General features: G+C 52.3%; 1 protein-coding gene across 1 annotated transcript in view; it reads left to right on the top strand.

Moving 5' to 3' along the window:
* The first annotated feature begins 7,073 nt into the window (after positions 1-7,073).
* The window catches only part of STARD8 (StAR related lipid transfer domain containing 8), a 33,088-nt gene continuing 21,984 nt past the window's right edge, over positions 7,074-18,177 (top strand). The window contains exon 1 of the mRNA XM_007470145.1: positions 7,074-7,244. The gene's annotated coding sequence lies outside the window, so the exon portion shown is untranslated. The remainder of the gene's footprint in view (positions 7,245-18,177) is intronic.

The following is an 18,177-nucleotide window of genomic DNA, read 5'->3' as shown; positions in this document are numbered from 1 at the left end:
CCTCCTTAGCCGGTAGCCCCCTACCCGCCCCATAACCCCAAGGGCCCCTTCCTGCCCCACTTTGTCCCCTAGTTGTGTGACACAACCCAGCCACACTGGCAGCACATTTTAGTCAGCTGGTAAAGCCTAAAAGCTCCATCCCAGGGCCTGTTAACACTCCAACAGGCCTCCAAGAGTGCCTGGCACTTTGTCTTTTTTAAAATGGAAAAACTAGGGTTTCCCTGGTGGCGCAGTGGTTGAGAGTCCGCCTGCCGATGCAGGGGACACAGGTTCGTGCCCCGGTCCGGGAAGATCCCACATGCCGCCGAGCGGCTGGGCCCGTGAGCCATGGACCTTGAGCCTGCGCGTCCGGAGCCTGTGCTCCGCAATGGGAGAGGCCACAACAGTGAGAGGCCCGCGTACCGCAAAAAATAAATAAATAAATAAATAAAATGGAAAAAAATATATGTTTCTTTGAGCATGGAAAAAAAGCTTCCAGGCTCTGCCTGTTCCTTTTCCCTGGTAATTTTCCCCTTGCTCCCACTCAAAAGGCATATAGGGAATAGCAAACCAGGTTTAGATTTGTCATGGAACTTGAATGCATTGAAGGATGGGGGCTGTGGAGATCCTCAGATCATACCCTCTGATTGTATATATGTGGACACTGAAGCCCAGAGAGGACAAGACTCTCAGTCCAGTCACACAGCATCTCTGTGGTAGAAGCAGGGTAGAAGCCAGAGTTGCAGTGTCCTGTCCCCTGATCCAGGAGGCTTCATGAGAGTGGGACCTAGAAACTGCTTTCCTGGTGTTTCTTGGGGATCAGTTGATCCAGAGACATCAGGTATGCAACCTGGGAGCCTTGCTGTCCTCTCCTGTCTCCTTGTCCTCTGGGACCTAACCTGGCTGCCCATCTGCCTGGGTTGGGCATTCTCCATCCGGGGCTGCTATTGCCTCCTGCACTGGCATGGGAGTTCCAGGAAGGTAGGGACCCTTGTTGGGTCTATCTACCCTGTTCCCCACGCAAGCCCCTGTCAGTGCCTGGATGTCCATGTTGACTGACAGGTTGATGTGTATGCGTAGGGGAGCCCTGGTGCTGGCTCAGGGTCAGATCAGAACTTTTATTTGTGTGTGTGTGTGTGTGTGTGTGTGTGTGTGTGTGTGTGTGTGTGTGTGTAGGGATATTGAGGAGGGGGAGAGCTGTGCTTGCCGAAGGGCCCACTGAGATGAGACAGGGACTCCAAGGCCAAGGAGAACCCACACCCTTTGCTGAGTGGCCCTGGAGCCACATCACATATCCCATGCCCTCTCTGATGTCATCCTGGGGCCTCTAAGGGCTATCCTTCAGGGGAAGGAGGCAGGGTGGATGGGTGGCCAGGGGACAGGCACTGTCTGTCTGAATTGAGATTGCCAAGCCCCAGAGACCCACAATCACAGGGTTGGTCTGGGCCAGGCTGTGGGCAGGACCTGTAAAAGCTACTCTCTGCCCCCATCCTCCCCCTCACCCCAGCAGCCCTCCAACTTTGTGGGCTGCAGCATGAGGTCAGGCTGTGGTGGGCTGGTGGTGGAGCCTGTGGGTGGGAAGGAAGAGCCCCCTCTTTCCTCCTCCTTCATCTCCTCCTCACCCTCCCAGAGTTTGTCTTGGGAGCTGCTTCCTGGGAGGGACATGTGGAAGGGTCCCAGGCAAGGGGGCAGGATCCTGAGCTCTGTTTAGCGTTTCTGGGTGTCTGCAGCAGGTTGAGCTGAGGACAGCACTGGAGGCAGAGGACGGGTCTCCAACCATCTGGACCAGCTTGGCCTCAGCCCCCTCGCTTTCTCTGCATTTCACCTCAGCCCTACCCCTTCCTTTATTGCACTTTCTTCTGCTCTTTCTCACCTGGCTGCCTGCTAACCCCCATCCTCAGAGGACCCTCACACCCCACCACCCCTTCCTTTACAGAAGCCCCATGCATGTAGGGTTTCTGGGAGCCCCACCCCTTGGGGACACACAGAGAAGCTCACAGGAGCAGAGAATAATCTGGAAAGAAGGGACCGTAGAAACCCGGACCCAGCCCTGTTTTTCCAGATGAGGAAACTGAGCCTAGACAGGAAGGAGCAAGTTGAGAGGGCTGAAACTAGATCAGGCAGAGGGAGCAGTTGGGGAGGTTAGAGGGACTTTCCTCTGACCTCAGCTGCTTGTATGTGTCCATGGGGAGGGTGTGAGGCAAGGTGAGGGGTTCAAGCTGGAAGTGGGCTTTGCCTTTGCTCATTTCCCTTCAGCACACTGTGACCTTCCTCTGAAGGACAGGAATGGCATGGGGTGTGGGGGCTGGGGGTGGACATCCTGCTCCAGGTGTCAGAGCCCAGTGTGACCCCACCTATTTCGTTTGGCCCAAGGCAGGCCGACTTCCCCAAGGGAATGGGGTGGGGGGTGGGGAGAGTACTGTGGGGTGGTGCACCATCTGCTTGCCGCAGAAAACCTCTAGCTCCTTTGAGAAAGGCCAGTAAAGCCAGGCAGGGGTCCTATCCTGGGTGTGAAAGGGGCCCATCGCTGGGTCTGTTGTGTGGATGCTGCAGGATGCCATCAAGCTGACACTATATCTGGTGTTTGTTAGGAAAAGGGAGACAGGCTCTTGGATGTCTGAGGAAGAGCCCCGGACAGGGACTGAGTAGGCCTGGGTTTTCTGCCCGCAGCTGCCTAGTCCAAATGTCTGGAGGCAGTCATGAGCTGCCCCAACACTCTACCCTTGATGGCTGCAGAAGGCAGGTGGGAGGGAATGAGTGCCTCTGTGTCCTATAGCTCAAGGAGGGAGAGCCCAGAAAGGGCAAAAGTGACCCTTGAAACTCCCCTGGCCTGTGCCTGGCTTGGTCAGTGCTCCAGCTCTCCTCACAGGCAGCCCAGGGCTCCCAGCCCAACACAGAGCTCCCCGCTGCAGAGTGCTCTGGGGTGTGGGGTGAGCACAGCCATGGCAGTCCCCTGGGTTGTGAGCTGACAGGGGGTCTTTGTGCTCCTCCCAGGACATAGCTCTCTGTCCCCCACCCCCACTTGGCAGTGCCCAGTGAGGTGTCTGTGTGCCCCTCACCTTTGCAAGCCCCTCCCACCACTACATTTCCCCCCCCCCCCCCCCCCCCTGCCAGTATATTAGCCAGAGTGCGCTTCCTAAAATGCAAATCTGACAATGTCTACTGAGCAGCTGAAAACCCTTAACGGTTCCCCTTCCCCTCAAGACAAAGTCTATACTCCTTAGCCTGGCAATAACGTCCCTTTACGATTTAGTCTTACCCCCCCCCCCCGACTTCTGGCCCTACTCCAGCTGCCCCCTTAGTGCACATCCCCCTGACACGGCCACAGCTCCTCAGGAATTTTTTTTTTTTTACCACTTGTCACAATCCCACGTTGTGGCAGCCTGATCAATAGCCCCTTTTCATGAGGCTGGGTGGGGGCCCTAAACCACCAGGGAGCGGTCCTTTACCCTCCCAGGCCTGATGGGTGGGCTTTCCATGAGGCCTGCAGGAATATGTGTGCAAGTGTCAGTGCGTGTGTCAGGGCACCCATGGTCTTGCGCTGGGCAGGGCTGGTCTGAGTGTAATTGATTTTCCCCTTGCAGCTCCTACTCCTCTTTTTTTCTTCCCAGCTGAGTTCCCTGGAATTATTTGCTGCTGCACCTTTAGCTGCATGGAAAATAGTGGAAGAGTCTGTTGGGTTCCTACCTGATGTTACCCTGGGCCATTCTGGAGTGGGGCTATGGGTCTACCTGCAACAGCCTGAGGAACCCCCATCCTGGGCAGGGAGGGGTGTAGGGACTGTTTTAAGTCCTCAGATAGGTGCTTATTGGGATGCAAGTGTCTCAGAGTAAGGCTCAGGGTAAGGGCATATAGAGTTTCGCTCTGCCACTGCCTAGAAGGAAAGAGCTGATTGGCCCTGGCAAAAAGCTTAGCTCTTCAACACCTTCAGTGCCATCCTGTCACCTGTCACCCTTTACAGTACAGCCTCACATCCATTGTCTCAACTTTGCCCACTAGGGATTGTACTCTCCCCTCATTTTACAGATGAAGAAACTGATGGTTGGAGTGGCACAATGACTTTCCCTGGGTGACACAGCCAGAAAGCTGTAGAACTGGGACTAGCACCCAACTCTCCTACTTCCTGATCCAGGGCTCACTCTACCATTGCTCAGTGCCTCTGTCACCATATCTAACACTTAGAAGCACTGTCTAGGTGCCAGCCACTGTTCTAAGTGTCACTTAGTCCAGTGGATCTGTTTAGCAGCAGAATAAGGTCAGGACTATGATTATCGTCCACACATTACAGATGAGGAGACTGAGGCACAGAAAGTTGGAAAGTAATTTGCCCAAGGTCACACAGCTAGTAAGTAGCAGAGTTGCACTTTGTACCCAGGTTGTCTGGCTCCAGAATCCATTGTACTGCCTTTTGTATGATACAGTTGGGCTGTGGTAGTGGTAGAATGAGGGAAGCGCTGTGCTTCAGGCATAGAAACACACGCATTCACCCTGAGGCTTTTTCACCTGCCCTCAGCCTACCCCCATGAAGACTCTACATTTCTCTGCCTGGTGGTTGAGCTGACATCCAGGGCAGCAGCCGCACTATAGGACACACAGGAAATAGGGGGGTTTATGGAGAAAGGGATGGCAAAGACCTGGAGCCTCCAGTTATCTCTAGAGTCATTCAAGTTGCAGCCCAGAAAGGAACCTGTGAAAGGTACCACGTTCTCATCTTCCAGGCACCGTTACCGAATATCTGTTCTATGCAAGACTCTGGCTTAGGTTGGGGGTGGGGGGCTTGGGGAACAAGGGCTGCTGGTGGTTGAAGGAGATGAACTATCTTTGTTTTCCTGACAAGGCTGAGCTCTCCTTGCTTTTCTGAAGCTCATGGGATACGGGAAAGATCAAAAAACACCTAGAGAAATAGCCTAGACATTGCTTGGGCCATTTCAGAATGTCACAGTGTGCATGGCAAATATTAGGATTGTAGCTTTCGCTGACTATTGTGTTCACTCATTACCAGATTTTTTTTTTTTCGGTACGCGGGCCTCTCACTGTTGTGGCCTCTCCCGTTGCGGAGCACAGGCTCCAGACGCGCAGGCTCAGTGGCCATGGCTCACGGGCCCAGCCGCTCGGCGGCACGTGGGATCTTCCCGGACCGGGGCACGAACCCGTGTCCCCTGCATCGGCAGGCGGACTCTCAACCACTGTGCCACCAGGGAAGCCCCAGATGTTTTTATTGAGTGCCTAGTCTATGCCAGGCATTGTGAAGCTCTTGTTCTCATTATAGCAATTGCTCCTTTTGTAGTTTTTGTACTTTCTGCAGTTTTCCCTTTTGCAGTTTTCAGGTTTGATTGCCTTTTTTTTTTTTTAAGATTCGGGTATCTCAGAACCCATCATATCTGATTTAGTTAAATGTATATACCAAAAGGTAAATTGGGTTTTTTGCTCATCATTCGTTTGATTGTATTTATTCGTGGTGGTCCCTTGAGTATCTTTTAACATACATTCACCCATTAGCAAACATTATTGAGAAGCTACTGTAGGTACTGTGCTTGGTGTCATGCGGTGGATGGAATCTGCTCTGACATGGTTTCCTGCCCTTAGGGAAGCTCTAGGATCATTGCAGGACCCACACTCTTATATTGTTCTAGCCTTTTCCAGAAGCAAGATAAGTTTGGCTCCAACTCAGAGCCTTAGGGATACTTACAAATATAGCAACCCAGTCTCAGGAAGGTCATCTTGAGTGACCCATCATAAAGGTTTCTTCCCACCCATCATAAAAGTTTCTGACTCTGGGTAGGATTTTGTTTCCAGGAGTGAGTTCTGGCATACAGGCCTCATCCATAACCAAGACCCAAGGGGACATGGCTCATCTGGAGCAAAGTGCCAGCTGTGTGCGGTTATGCCATTGAGAGGAAAAGAGGCGTACACACTGGAGGTAGCCTTGCTTCACCATTTCTCCTCTGATTCTCATCAGGGCTGGCAGGGAAGGAAGGTGGAAGAATTCCAATTTGGCCTAGTGTACTGAAGGCCAGACAAGAGGGGTCACCTGGGGCTAGGTCTGGCTCTGCCATTGCCTCGGACGACCTTAAGAGAGTTGCAGTCCTAAGAAACATTAATTTTTGCTCTCCTCAGTGTTGGGTACTCTAGGCAACAAGTTGGATGCAGTCCCTGCTTTCTAGGAATCTCACCTTCATTTCTCCCATCTGTTAGGTATGAAATCTCCCATCTGTTAGAACACCGGTGTGCAGGTATTGTTACTGACATGGATTTGCTGGGGAAACTTGAGTGAGTCATCTCTTCTTAGTTTCTGTATTTGTAAATGTGGAGGATGGTGATTGGATGGCATGGGGTCTTGGGTATTTCCATTCCTGGCTAATAGGAGTCCCCAAGTCAACAATGAAATCAAAGTGTGAACTTGTGTTGGACCCTTGTGAGGAAAGGCAAGAGAGAAATCAAATCTTAACACTCGGTTTCTTACTGAATTTAAACAGGCTTTCTGGTGGTACTTGCTGTCACAACTCTTGGGAGCCCTCTCCTACTATGATTAATGCAAATGCAAATGCAAGTTTTCCGTGCATTTCTCTGCAGAGGTAGAGTCTGGACACGGGGCAGAGAGTGGGGGAGTTGCAGAATGCTGAGGCCTGAACAAGGTGGGAATGGCAACGTCCTTCTCAAATATCTAATGTTCTCTTGGTTGCCCCAACTAATCGGAGATCTCACCAAAGTTGTGTCTTCTGAACTCCCTGTAAATTATCCTCAGCAAGCCACTGAACCTTCCCGTGCACATGGCGTAAGTATTTAAATCCCCCCCACCCCACGGTGCCAGTCACTTACAGAGCTCAATAGATATTAGTCTGCGTGCCCGGCCACCCGGTTCCTTCACCCTTAGTTGCTGGCCCTGGGCTTGTGCCTTGTCCCAGCGCCCCCGCATTGGTGTGACCGGAGGAAGTGGCAGCAGCGCGGGGATTGGAAGAACTCGAAGGCAGAGCCCCGCCCACCACAATTTGGGCCGCTTTCTGGGGAGTTCGGTGGGCCGGACTGCGCCCTCATTGGTCGAAGGTCCCGTAGGTGGGCGGGGCGTCCCCGCCCCCCGACTCGCCGCTGATCCCTCCCCACCTGCGAAGAGAGTGGCAGCGGCTTGACAACAGCTAAGCAGTCGCGGCAGCTGCTCCTCTGGCTGGCACCGTTACCCCCGCCCAACCCCAGGCTCTGCGCGTGCCTCCCGCCCGCTGGCAGCTGCGTTGGGGTCTCGAACCCAAAGCGACGGACGCGGCCTCCAGGTAGGAGTTGGGCGACGGCCAGGGGAGGTAGGGGCCGGCGGGGGGCCGGGGCTCTCTCGCCTCGCCTCTCCTCGCCTCACCTCTCCGGCGCGCTCCGGCCCCCGCTGTAAGCGGTTCGGCTGCGCGGCGTCCACGGGAGACGCGGAGGGAGCGAGCCGAGCCATTTGCGTCCCCAGGATTTGAGGCCGGTGTCGCCGAAATTGGGGGAACCCCGGAGCCCGCCAGCCGCCCTTCTCCCTAGGAAGCCTCGGGAGTGGGGTGGTGGAAGGCGGCTGTCCGCCCATTACCCCCGGGCCTGACTGGAGCCCGGAACCGTAGCTCAGGGGCTTCGGAGACGGGCTGGAACTGGGCGAGGTGGCGGGGCTTGGGCTTTGCGGTCGGGTCACGCCGCTTTTCCTTTTCCTCTCCTCCTTCCTCTGCTTTGAGCGCATTTCCAGGAAGCCTCTGGTTGGGCGGCATGGACTTTCCCCTCGGCCACTGCCTTCCTTCTGAGAAACGCCCGGACTTTCCTGGTATTGAGGTGGCAGCGGGGATCAAGCGAAAACCTTTGGATAAGTCGCTTCCTCCAGGGCTCAGTTTCCCCATGAAGTCCAAAATGGGTTTAGATTAGGGAACCTCTGAGCAAAGGCCTTTTAGTGGAAGTTTTTGGGATTTCCCAATTAGATAGTCCGAGGTTCTCTCCATTTCTCTTCTCCCAAACTCTTTAAAGTACTGAGTTACGACTCAGGGAACCAGGGCTCAGCCACTAATTCATGTGACCTTAGGCGAGTCATGCTACTTCTGTGGACCACAGTGTTTTCAACTGTGCCTTGGGTGGTGGGCTGGAATTCGGTATCTAAAGGGCCAGTCTCTTCCACCCTGACATCTGGTGACTTGTCCAGGCTCCTAAACTGGCAGGTAAAGGGTTGTTTCTGAGATGCTTGGGGCGACAGGAGCTTTGCAGATGGAGAGCCTTGTGGTGATTATGCAGCTAAGCCAGCTGGAAAACTAGTGGTGTTGGGAAGGGCAAGCAGGACAGCAGCCAGACTGGTGGGGAGTTGTGGGGCCAATGCAGAGCCCTGGGCCCCAGAAGTTGGGCTGGAGGGCCCTGGCGTGTCTCCATCTCACTCAGAGCACCCACGTCTGCCGACCCCGAAGGAGACGGTGATGAATCACACCCAGGGCTATTTTCAAACCCTGACTCCTACTGTGGACCTGTTCCCGCCCCCACTCTAGGGGTTGATGTCCCCACCCACCGTCTGTCTTACTGCTCTCTGAATTTTCCCTTCACTTTCATCCTTCTGGAGTAGAAGAGAGACAGTTCTTGTCGGGGGAATGAGAGGGCAAGGCAGCCCAAGGACGTAGAGAAGGTGGTGACTGCAGGTGGTTTCTGAGTGGTTGATGGAGTGAACCAAAAGAATGTGATGGGAATGATGGTTTTAGGGGTGGGGGATTCTTTCACCCTAAAGCTACAGCTACCATATCGCTGGACATTCTGGGCTGGTCCTCATTTCCAGGATTTGGCCTTTGTCCAACTATGTTCTGGATTTGGGATTTGGAATTTCTACTCCCTGGACCTCTGTAGTTAGAAAACACCACATGGATAGAGTCTGGTTTCCCCTATTTGCTTGCCTCTTCTCCACTCCGTAAGCAGTTCTTGGAGAAGTATGCTAAACCTCTCTGTGCATCTGCAGCTCCTCTCCCTGATCTGGAGAGGAGAGGGAGATGATATCTGGAGGTGTTTAGGGCAAGAAGAGGCTGAAGTTGCACTAAAGGGCTTTGTACCCTGTGTGAGTCCTGTGGGGGGGGGCGGGTGGCATGAGTCATGCGGGGAAGACAGAAGACAACACTTCCTGAGTTTGTACAGAGGAGTGAAGGAAGTGGCACAGAGAAGTCCAAACTTTGACACTCTCTGTCTTCTCAAGGTTTAAAAGTTCCATTCTTAGGGCTATAGATTGGAGAGGGAACAGAGGACCCCTGGAGCCGGGTATAGGGATAACAGCAGCAACACAAAAGCAAGAAAGTCCTGAAGGGAGGAGAGGATCGAGTCTCTAATGGGGCTGCTGTGGCAGCGGTCACCCGGAGACTCCTGGAGCTCCCTGTTCCAGCCTTGGAAAGTTCAGGTTCAACAGATGACAGGTTTAACAAAGGCAGGCGGTGCCTCCACCTTCTTGGGGAAGGTGGGGCATGGGGTCTCTCACTGGAAGAAGGAGTTGCCTCTGGCTTGAATAGGATAAGGAGAACTTTTTTCTTGGACTCCCAGTTTGGGTAAGATGAAGTGTCATGGCCCTGGGCCTTTGGAAGGCTGTTATCAGATAAAGTAAAGATAGGGGATCTGAAAGATGCAAGGGCTCTAGGATGGGATGTGTGAACTCCCCCACCCTGCAACCCTAAACAGAGGAGTTGAGCACAGGGCTGGAAACACAGTTATTGGTGTCAAGTGTTTATTATAGCTTTATTCATCTGTGACCCGGGGCCTTGGTTTATGTGTGTATATTAAGGGGGAGCGGGTCCTAGTAAATTTGAATCAGTGGACAGGAGGCACCAGTCTGGGCCCTTGTCACCAGTCTGAAGTGCTGTGTTTGTGTGTTGAGTCTCCTCTTGCCCAGCCTGCCACCTTGGGAACTTGCATGCCCAATGTTGCTGTCCCTATTTACCCGAGACCTCTCAGGGACTGCAGAACTGGAGGTTAAGTTCCTCAGGAGTCCAGCATGGTGCGGGGCCAAGAACTGGGGACTGGGAGCAGGACTCACGGAGGTTTAAATCCAGGCTCTGCTGCTCGACTCAATCTCTCAGACTCTTAGTTTTTCCCCGCTTTTTTCCACTTTACTGGATTAAACAAGAGGATCCATGGCTAAGTGCTTGGTGAGCTACCAAGTGCTATATAAATTATTAGTCATTAAGTTCTTGGTACTAGGTCTTGTGGAGGACACAAAGTGTAACCCCCACCTTCAGGGAACCTACCATCTAGTAGATGGGGGTTAGTGGCATGAGTGATACATGACACACTAAGTCTTTACCTTGGTGAGGGCTTTAAAAAATTATTATGAAGAATTTCGTACATACATAAAAGTAGAGATGATAAATGTAATAAGGTCCCATGTGCTCGTCACCCAACTTCAACAGCTGTTAGCCCATGGCCAATCCTTCCCTGTATATACCTTCATCTACTTCATTCTCTTTCTTGTTATTTTGACATGAATCCCAGACACCTTTTGATTTATCTATAAATAGTCATATATATATATATATATATGTGTGTGTATATATATATATATATATATATATATATATATATATATATGAGGGATAGAGACTTAAATGATAGACACTGCACCACTATCACACTTTAAAACAGTCCCTTAATATCATCAAATATCCTAACAGTGTTCATATTTCCAGTTGTTAAGGAAGATATTTTGCCCTGGGAGGCCTGACCAGGGAGCAGTGGCTTTTGACTGAGGGGAAGGTGACTGACAGAGGCAGTGACATTTGAGCTGAACCTTGAAAGAGAGGCCCAGGAAAGGTCTGAGCTGGAGGGATTATGGAGCCCTATCCCCTTGTTTTACAGTGCCTGCTGCCATCTCTGAAGCCCTGGCTCTGGGGCTCGGGCTCCCAAGGCTGACTTGTGGAGGCTTCTTGTGGAAAGTACATGCATGCTTTGGTTCTCTAGTGGTAAATGAGAGTTCTGACTCTTGCTGGCCTCCCCAGTTCCAGGGCCACCCAGGATCTTGAGGTCGGCAGGCCTGGGAGAATTCCTGGGAGGCTGCTTGCCTCCTGGCCCCTCCCCTGCCCCTGGCCCCTGAGGCCAGTTCCATTTCAGAGCAAAACAGGATGCATTCAGGATGAGCGTCTTTCCCAGCTTGTCATCTAATCACCATGACCCAGCTTGGAGCTTCCTCTCTCATTCATGATAAAAACCCTCACTGTCTCGCTTTTCCCTCCCACTCCAGTAAGGGTGTGCTGACTTCCTCCATATCCGGGCCAGCCTTCCTCCACCCCTGTGTGGAGCTGAGAGAGAGCTTCCCTCATCCAGGCCTCGCTGCCCCAGAGTCTCCTGCTCTTGGGCTGTCCTTGGGAAAGGAGTGGCTCCTTTCCAACAAGCCTGGGGTCCTGCCACTGCTTGGTTAATGATTGAGCCACATAATAACCACTTTGGAAAGTCACCTCTAGGGATGGCCATTAACTAACTCTTTGTCCACCCCAGGCCTTAAAGGGACCCCATTTCTGAGCCCTTACCTTACCCCAAGGGGACATTAATGAACATTCAGTCATGGGAACTTCTGGGGCCAATTAAACTTCTGCTCCTGTTTTCACTTGTGCAAACAGAAGTAGTCATTCACCTTGCTTGAAGGACACATATGCAACTTGGGTGGTATTATAGAGAGGGGCAGAGAGTTGAGTTAATAGGGATTCAGATGGACAGTGGGGTAGGAGTTTTTTGGGGTTTCTTTAGGCATCAGAGTCATAAGGCGTCTGGGGTGTTTCCAGGAGCAGCTGACTCCCTGATCTCAATCTGAAAGTCTAAAAGAGCAAGAAATGCCCACCCAAAGGGTTTGCCATTACTGGGTTTTGGGGTGGAGCTGTGTGTGTTTGTTTTCAGTCCACTGTAGGTCCCTTCACACCAGGTTGGGACATGAGGCCTGAGATCTCCATAGTGGAGGAGGAGACCTTCCACAGAAAACCTGTATCTTGACAAGCAGTGGGAGTTGGGAAGGGTCAAGCTAGGACCCAGGTCCAATTTAGAAAGCTCTAGACCACAAGAAGCTTTCTGCAGTTTCAGTGAGACGAGAAGGAACCAACATTTAGTGAACCCTGTGGGCCTACGATAGGGTCAGGAAACCTGGCTTCTGGTTGTGTCTCTCTATAGCTACCTCTCCATGAGTGACTTCAGAGAAGACATTTGCTTTCTCTGGACCTAGATGGACTCAGTGGTCTCCCAGGCTTCCTTTTAGCCATGAGAGTATGCGTTTCTAGTCAAGAGCATTTTCTTATCCACAAGGCACTAAATACTAAATACTAAATACTCACTAAATACTCTTACTAAATACTCTTAGCTGGCTGGTCAGTTAGGGCTGCCAGGGCCTTGAACTGCCAGTGCTTGGGTTTTCCTTGAGCATGGGCTTTTGTGCAGTTTGCGCTCTCGCCCCTCCTCATGTTTCCATCTGTCTCAGGTGGCCACCCTCTGACCCATTCAGCCACAAGTTAATGAGTGACCCGCTCCCCCTGGGTAGTACCAGCCCAAGGTGCTCCTGAGATCCCAGGTCTCTGTGGGAATCAGCCAAGGGCCTAGCCAGCTCCAGTCACCTTTATGCTTCTCCCATAATGCCCCAGAGGTAGGAAGCAGACAGAGCTTGGGGAAGAAGAACCTTTAGAGGGCAGTGGGTCTGACTCTCTTTGTGAAGCTTGGGTCTTCCCCCTCCAAGTACTTGTGCAGCTCCTGTCACCCATCTTCAATAACTGGGAGTGCAATGTTTCAAGGCGGTTGCTTACATCCATGTAATCTCCAAAAGTTTTTTCTGATGTTGAGCTGATACCTGTCTCCCTATGGCTTTTACCCCTGAGTCCCAGCTCTGCCCCCTGGGACCACTTAGATCCTGTCTGTTCTCTCTGATCTGTAGGTGTCTGAGGACAGAGCCCAAGTTCCCCTGTGTTTTCCCCAGGCCAAACAGCCTCAGCTCCTCCAAGTGACCCTCAGGGGACCAGGGACCAGTCCCCTTCCCAGCCTCATTACTGTCCTTTACACATGCTACCCTTTGTGGCTCTGGGGCACGAAATGGGGCTCTGGAAGTCCCTCACTCTCCTCTGTTTTTCTGTAGCCTGAACTTTTCCAGAAGACTTCTCCATTGCCTTTTCCTGGTTGACTCCAGAATCTCAGGTAGATTCTGAACTCCAGGAGTCCTGGGTCCAAACACCTCATACGGTTCTCTCTGATTTGTTTGTCATTCCGGTCCAGTCAGCTCCCATGACTGTGGTGCCCGGGGAGGGTAGGGCCTTCTTCTCAGTGCTCCCACAGCAGAGGGCAAGCCTGAGGGGAGGAGGTGCTCACTGGGATGGGCCAACTGCATTGTACTGTGTGTGCGGTGCCCATATAGCCCGCTTTCCTGTGACTTGCTTTTGCCTCTTGAGCTGGTCGGTGGGTAGAGGAAGGGGATATTTTAAGGAGCATTGAAGCTGGAAATGAGTCTGAGCCATGCCCACAGTGGGGCCTAGAAGGGTGAATCGGACGGGGAGAAACACCAACTCAGCCACGCCTCTAGCAGTTGATGACGATGACATTGACATGTCCTCCCATTTCTTTAAAGTTTCCAAGGCACTTTCAGTTCCACGATCCCATTCTGTTCTCAGAGGAGCCCAGTCAGATAGACAGTATGATCCCCCCAGTGCAATCCTGGCTGATCTCCACCTGAGGCCCAGAGAGAGGAAGGACACAGTCTCCAGGGAGGGAGGATTTGGAACCCAGGTCTCTGACGCTTAGCCCTCCCTGTTTCCCCCAAACCACACTCGGCAGCCAGGGCGGCTGGGGCTGACTTGGCAGCTTCCCCACCACAGAGGAACCTCTGCCCAAGCTGCAACTCTGTTCCCATGGTAGAGGGAGTGACCTCCAGGGGAGGTGCCCGAGGATTTCCTGTCCTTTATCTGGACTGCCCAAAGGCAGGCCTGTCTGAGGTGTGAGATAGGCACTTGCAGCCAGCTTTTCTGCTCCAGGCTGAAGTCAAGTCAGGAGGGACAGGGGCAGTGAGCTTGGGAAGCACCTTGCCCCAAACATCTGGTCTGAGCCACCCTCACCTGAGTAGGGCCTTCTAAATGGGAACGACAAAGAGGGGCGTGTGGGAAAGTGGCCAGAGCGGAGCCAAAGCAAAACACCCCCCGAAGTGTGCACATGGAGCCTGGGGCAGGAGAGTGTCATGGTGAAGAGTGGGGACTCTGGTATAATGCAGCATTGGGTGACTTTGGGCAAATTACGTAATCTCTGTGAGCTTCCATTTTGTCAGCTATAAAATGGAGATATGTACTTACCTCATGGGTTGCTGAATATTAAATCCAATAATATAAACAGTACTCTCACTGTTACTGTTGTTTAGTAGTACTTTCTGCCACCTTGTCACTTTGCTGTTTCTCACTGACCTGGGGACATGTTGTGCACAAACCTGCCACCTCCTGGGCATAGGTCTGGACTTTTCTGTCACTTCAGATTCCACCTCCTCCCGAAAAGCTCTTCCTGGCCATGCCCGCCTACAGGGCTCCCTTCCTCTGGCCTCCTCAGTGGCATTTATGACACTGCAAGAGGCTGTAGGAATGATGATAACACCAAGAATAATAGTGAACTCTTCTCAATTTTTCACACATTTGAATTTACTTAGCTCCCATGACAATTCAGCAAAGTAGGTACTGCTGTCGTCACCCCCATTTTATGTATGAAGAAACCGAGGCAAGGAGAGGTTAAAAGAAGAACTTCCTCAAGGTCACTCCAGCAGCGCGAGAATGATGGAGCTGGGATCAGGACACAGGCAGTCTGAGTCCACCACCCACACCCTTGGTGACTGTGTCATGCTTCCCCCTTCCCTTTCCCTCATGCCTGGCTGGGAGGCAAGACCTGAAGCTTGGGTCTCCCTTCTACCCCTGACTGCTCCCCGCACCCACCAGCAATCAGTCACTGCTGTTGCAGTGACAGTCCCCAGGTCCTTGCCTGCTCCCAGACCCCCGAGGTGGACAGATGGAGAGCAGAGAAAACACTGAGGGCTGGGTGTCCATGCTCTAAAGCAGAGCTTCACTGGGGTGGGGGAGTGTGTGCAGGAGGGATTTGGGGGTTGTTCCGATGTCAGCAGCAGGCCTGCCTGGTTAGCACTTTCCAGCACTGAGGGTGCAGAGCAGGCTGCTGGGTGGCATCAGGGGAGAAGAGACATTTTAATGAGCTATCTCCACAACCAGGTTGCATTATTTAGAAGGTTAGGGGCAGGCGGGAGGCTGTCTGGATTCACTTTTGTGAGCCCTCCAGCTGGTGTGGCCCATGCTAAAATTGGGTATGTGTGTGGTGGGCTTTTGTCTGGAAACTCTAGTCCTCCCCACAATGTTCCCACCTCAGGGCTCTTGGATGCTGCAGGCGTCCTTCCCTCAGGCTGTACCAGTTGCCAGCTCCATTGCTTCCGAGCTCATTCTCTGTTACTTGCCTCCAAACAAGCTCCAGGGGGTGTTTCAAAGGACATTCCATCTTAGCCTCTGCCTCCTTGAGAAGGATGGGTGTGGTAGCAGCTCTGGCCAAGTACTCCAGGAGAGTTCAACGTTTGTTCAGTTTTCAGACCTTGGTACCTACCATAGGGCCTGGTGTGGAGTAGGTGCTCAGGTAATAGTGGTTGAATAAGTACAAAACCAAGGGGGAGTGGATTTGGAGGGGAGAGCCTGGGGAGGCTGACATGGGAACAGATCAACAGGAGGGCGTTGGGTATTTAGGCAGGCTCCTGGCTCCATCTGTAGTCCAGTAGAAGCCACTTGGCCTTTCCATAGCCTTAGTTTCCCCATTTGTGCGGCAGGCCTGCTTTGGACAGGACTGTTGTGGAGACCAAAGAGATATGGGATGATTAGGTGCTTTCTCCACTACTCTGAACTTACTTCAGGTTAAGGGTTCATACTGCAAAGGCCCTGGTATATGTTTTTTGTGTCTATAGCCTAGGCGATTTCCCCTATTTAATGAGGAGGATTCTAACTTAGTGGCTCTGACTCTGGAGCCAGACTGCCTAGATGTACATCTTGGCCCACCACTTCTTCACTGCTGATCCTGGGCAAATTACCTGATAGCTGTGGGCCTCAGTTTTCTCATTGGTCAAATAGAGATATCGTCAGAGCATTTACCTCACAGGGTTGTTGTGAAGGTTCAGTAACATAAATCATCTAAAAAGTACCTAAAGTAATGCCTGGGACATAATGATGACTTGTACCCTTTGGCTGTTATTATTATCATCTCATTTTATACTTGCAAATACCTCATGTTGTCGGTACTGTGATCGTAACGCTATTTGACAGATGAGGAGACTGAGGCATAGAGAAGTTGTCTTATACAGTATGATCTGTGTAAGGTCCTTAGCCCAGGGTCTGGCACATAGTAAGTACTCAGTAAATATTAGTGTCTATTATGGATTATTCTTAAAAATTACATTTAGTATCATAAATATTGTTATCAATAATGACCACAGCCACAGCTGAGAAGTAGCAGAGCCAGGGCTAAAAGCCAAGTCTTCAGATCGTTAGCCTGTTACTCTTCCCACTCACTGTACCCCAGAACCTCTGTGCTCTGAGGTCTTAACGCAGCCATTAGACCACTGTTTTGGGTTCTCCTTCCCTTCACCCCATTATGGCCTGAGCATGCCTGTCGTCACCCCTGCCCCGACCCTCTCCTTTGTGCTCCTCGTCCTGGCCCTCCCTTTGGCTGCTGTGGGGCTCCGCGGCGGGCTTGTGTCTGCTGGCTTCCAGAGGGAGAGCAGGCCCCACCTGAGGAGGCTACTTCTCTCAAGCCCATTTCCTTTCTGTCAGAGACAATTTTCTCTGGATCTCAGGGTGGGGCCAGGCTCCTCCAAGGCATTTCCTGCCCGGGAGTTTATATTTGGCCTCAGCAAAAGGAAAGGGAAGTAGGACTAGGAAGTGGGGGTGGGATGTAGATGTGGTGGCCCAGGGTCAAAACAGGCGAGCGCCAAGACTTTGCAGGCCAGGAGAAGGAAGCAGGAGATGGCACATAGCCCTTCTCTCAAGTGAGCTTGGATGCCCTCACGGGAGCTTGGGATGGGAGAACTAAGTGCTCCTTGAGGCCAGAGTGCCTCCACCCTCAGGCAGAGTTCATTTTCCCTTCTCACATCTCTGGGTCTTGGTTCCTGGCCATGTGGTTTCTGCCCTGGGGCAAGGTGGGTTGCCAGTCAGCCAGTCTGCTGGGTCGCAGGTGTGTGCTCAGTTCTGTGTCCTCACTATGGGGATACCAGAGGAGGGGATGCAGTCAGAGGTCTTCACCCTGTTGAGTTGGGAAGCAGGACTTCTTATCTAGGTGTTGCAAGAATATTCAGTAGCCCATACCACACAGCAGTGGGGATACTGAGACCCAAAGGACCCCAGTGCGGTGGAGCTCCAGTTGAATGGGGGAGACAGAGTTATGTGCTGCCAAGAAGGTATGGGAAATGCTCTGGGGGCCACTTAATTTAACTAAGCCATTGGGTGGTAGGGGGTTGGTGAGAGGTCAGGGAACGAAGGCTTCATGGGAGGTGGTGTTTGACCTCCATCTTGATGAGTAATAGGAATTTGCAGCTTCAAGCCAGGCTGGGTCTAGGGTGTGGAGGTGGAAAACAGTCTGACATCTGCCCTTGGCAGTGGGCAGTGAGGAGCCCATTAGGTTGCAGAGTAGGAGAGTGGCCAGGTCAGAGCTGGGCTCTTGGGAGAAGAAGCTAGCAGGATGACCTGTTGAAAGGAGAGCCTGGAGGCTGGGAACTTACAAGGCTGAAGTAATCCAGGCATGAGAGTCTAGGGCATGGTTGGGCATGGGAAACTGTGACCATTGGATGGGAAAATTGACAGGAGTTGGTGGCTAAATACACAAGCGGAGAGAGGACGGACCAGGCTGACCGGAGGCTTAAGCCTCGATGTTTGGTGCCTTTGGAGGCAGGAAGTCAGGAGAGCTGGATTGGGAGGGAAAGATGGGTTTGTTCTTGGTCCCTACAGAGGGTCCTCTCTTGAGTCTCCCAGAAGAGAACGTGCAGGAGAGGCTCCCCTCTCTACCGAACCAGCCACTGCCAATTACACATACTTCTGTTCCGGGTCTAGATTTTGGTGAGTGGCCATAAGAAGATGGGGAAACTGCAACTTAGACAGAGGTACTGGCTTGCCCAAGGTCACCCGACAAGTTCCTAGTGGAGCTAAGGCCAGAATGTGGTTCTCCTGACCTTCAATCCAAGATTCTTTCCACCCATACCACAGT

Source organism: Lipotes vexillifer, unplaced genomic scaffold (genome assembly GCF_000442215.2).
Source record: "Lipotes vexillifer unplaced genomic scaffold, Lipotes_vexillifer_v1.1 scaffold926, whole genome shotgun sequence".
NCBI lineage: Eukaryota > Metazoa > Chordata > Mammalia > Artiodactyla > Lipotidae > Lipotes > Lipotes vexillifer.
This window is presented reverse-complemented; position numbering and strand designations above follow the sequence as displayed.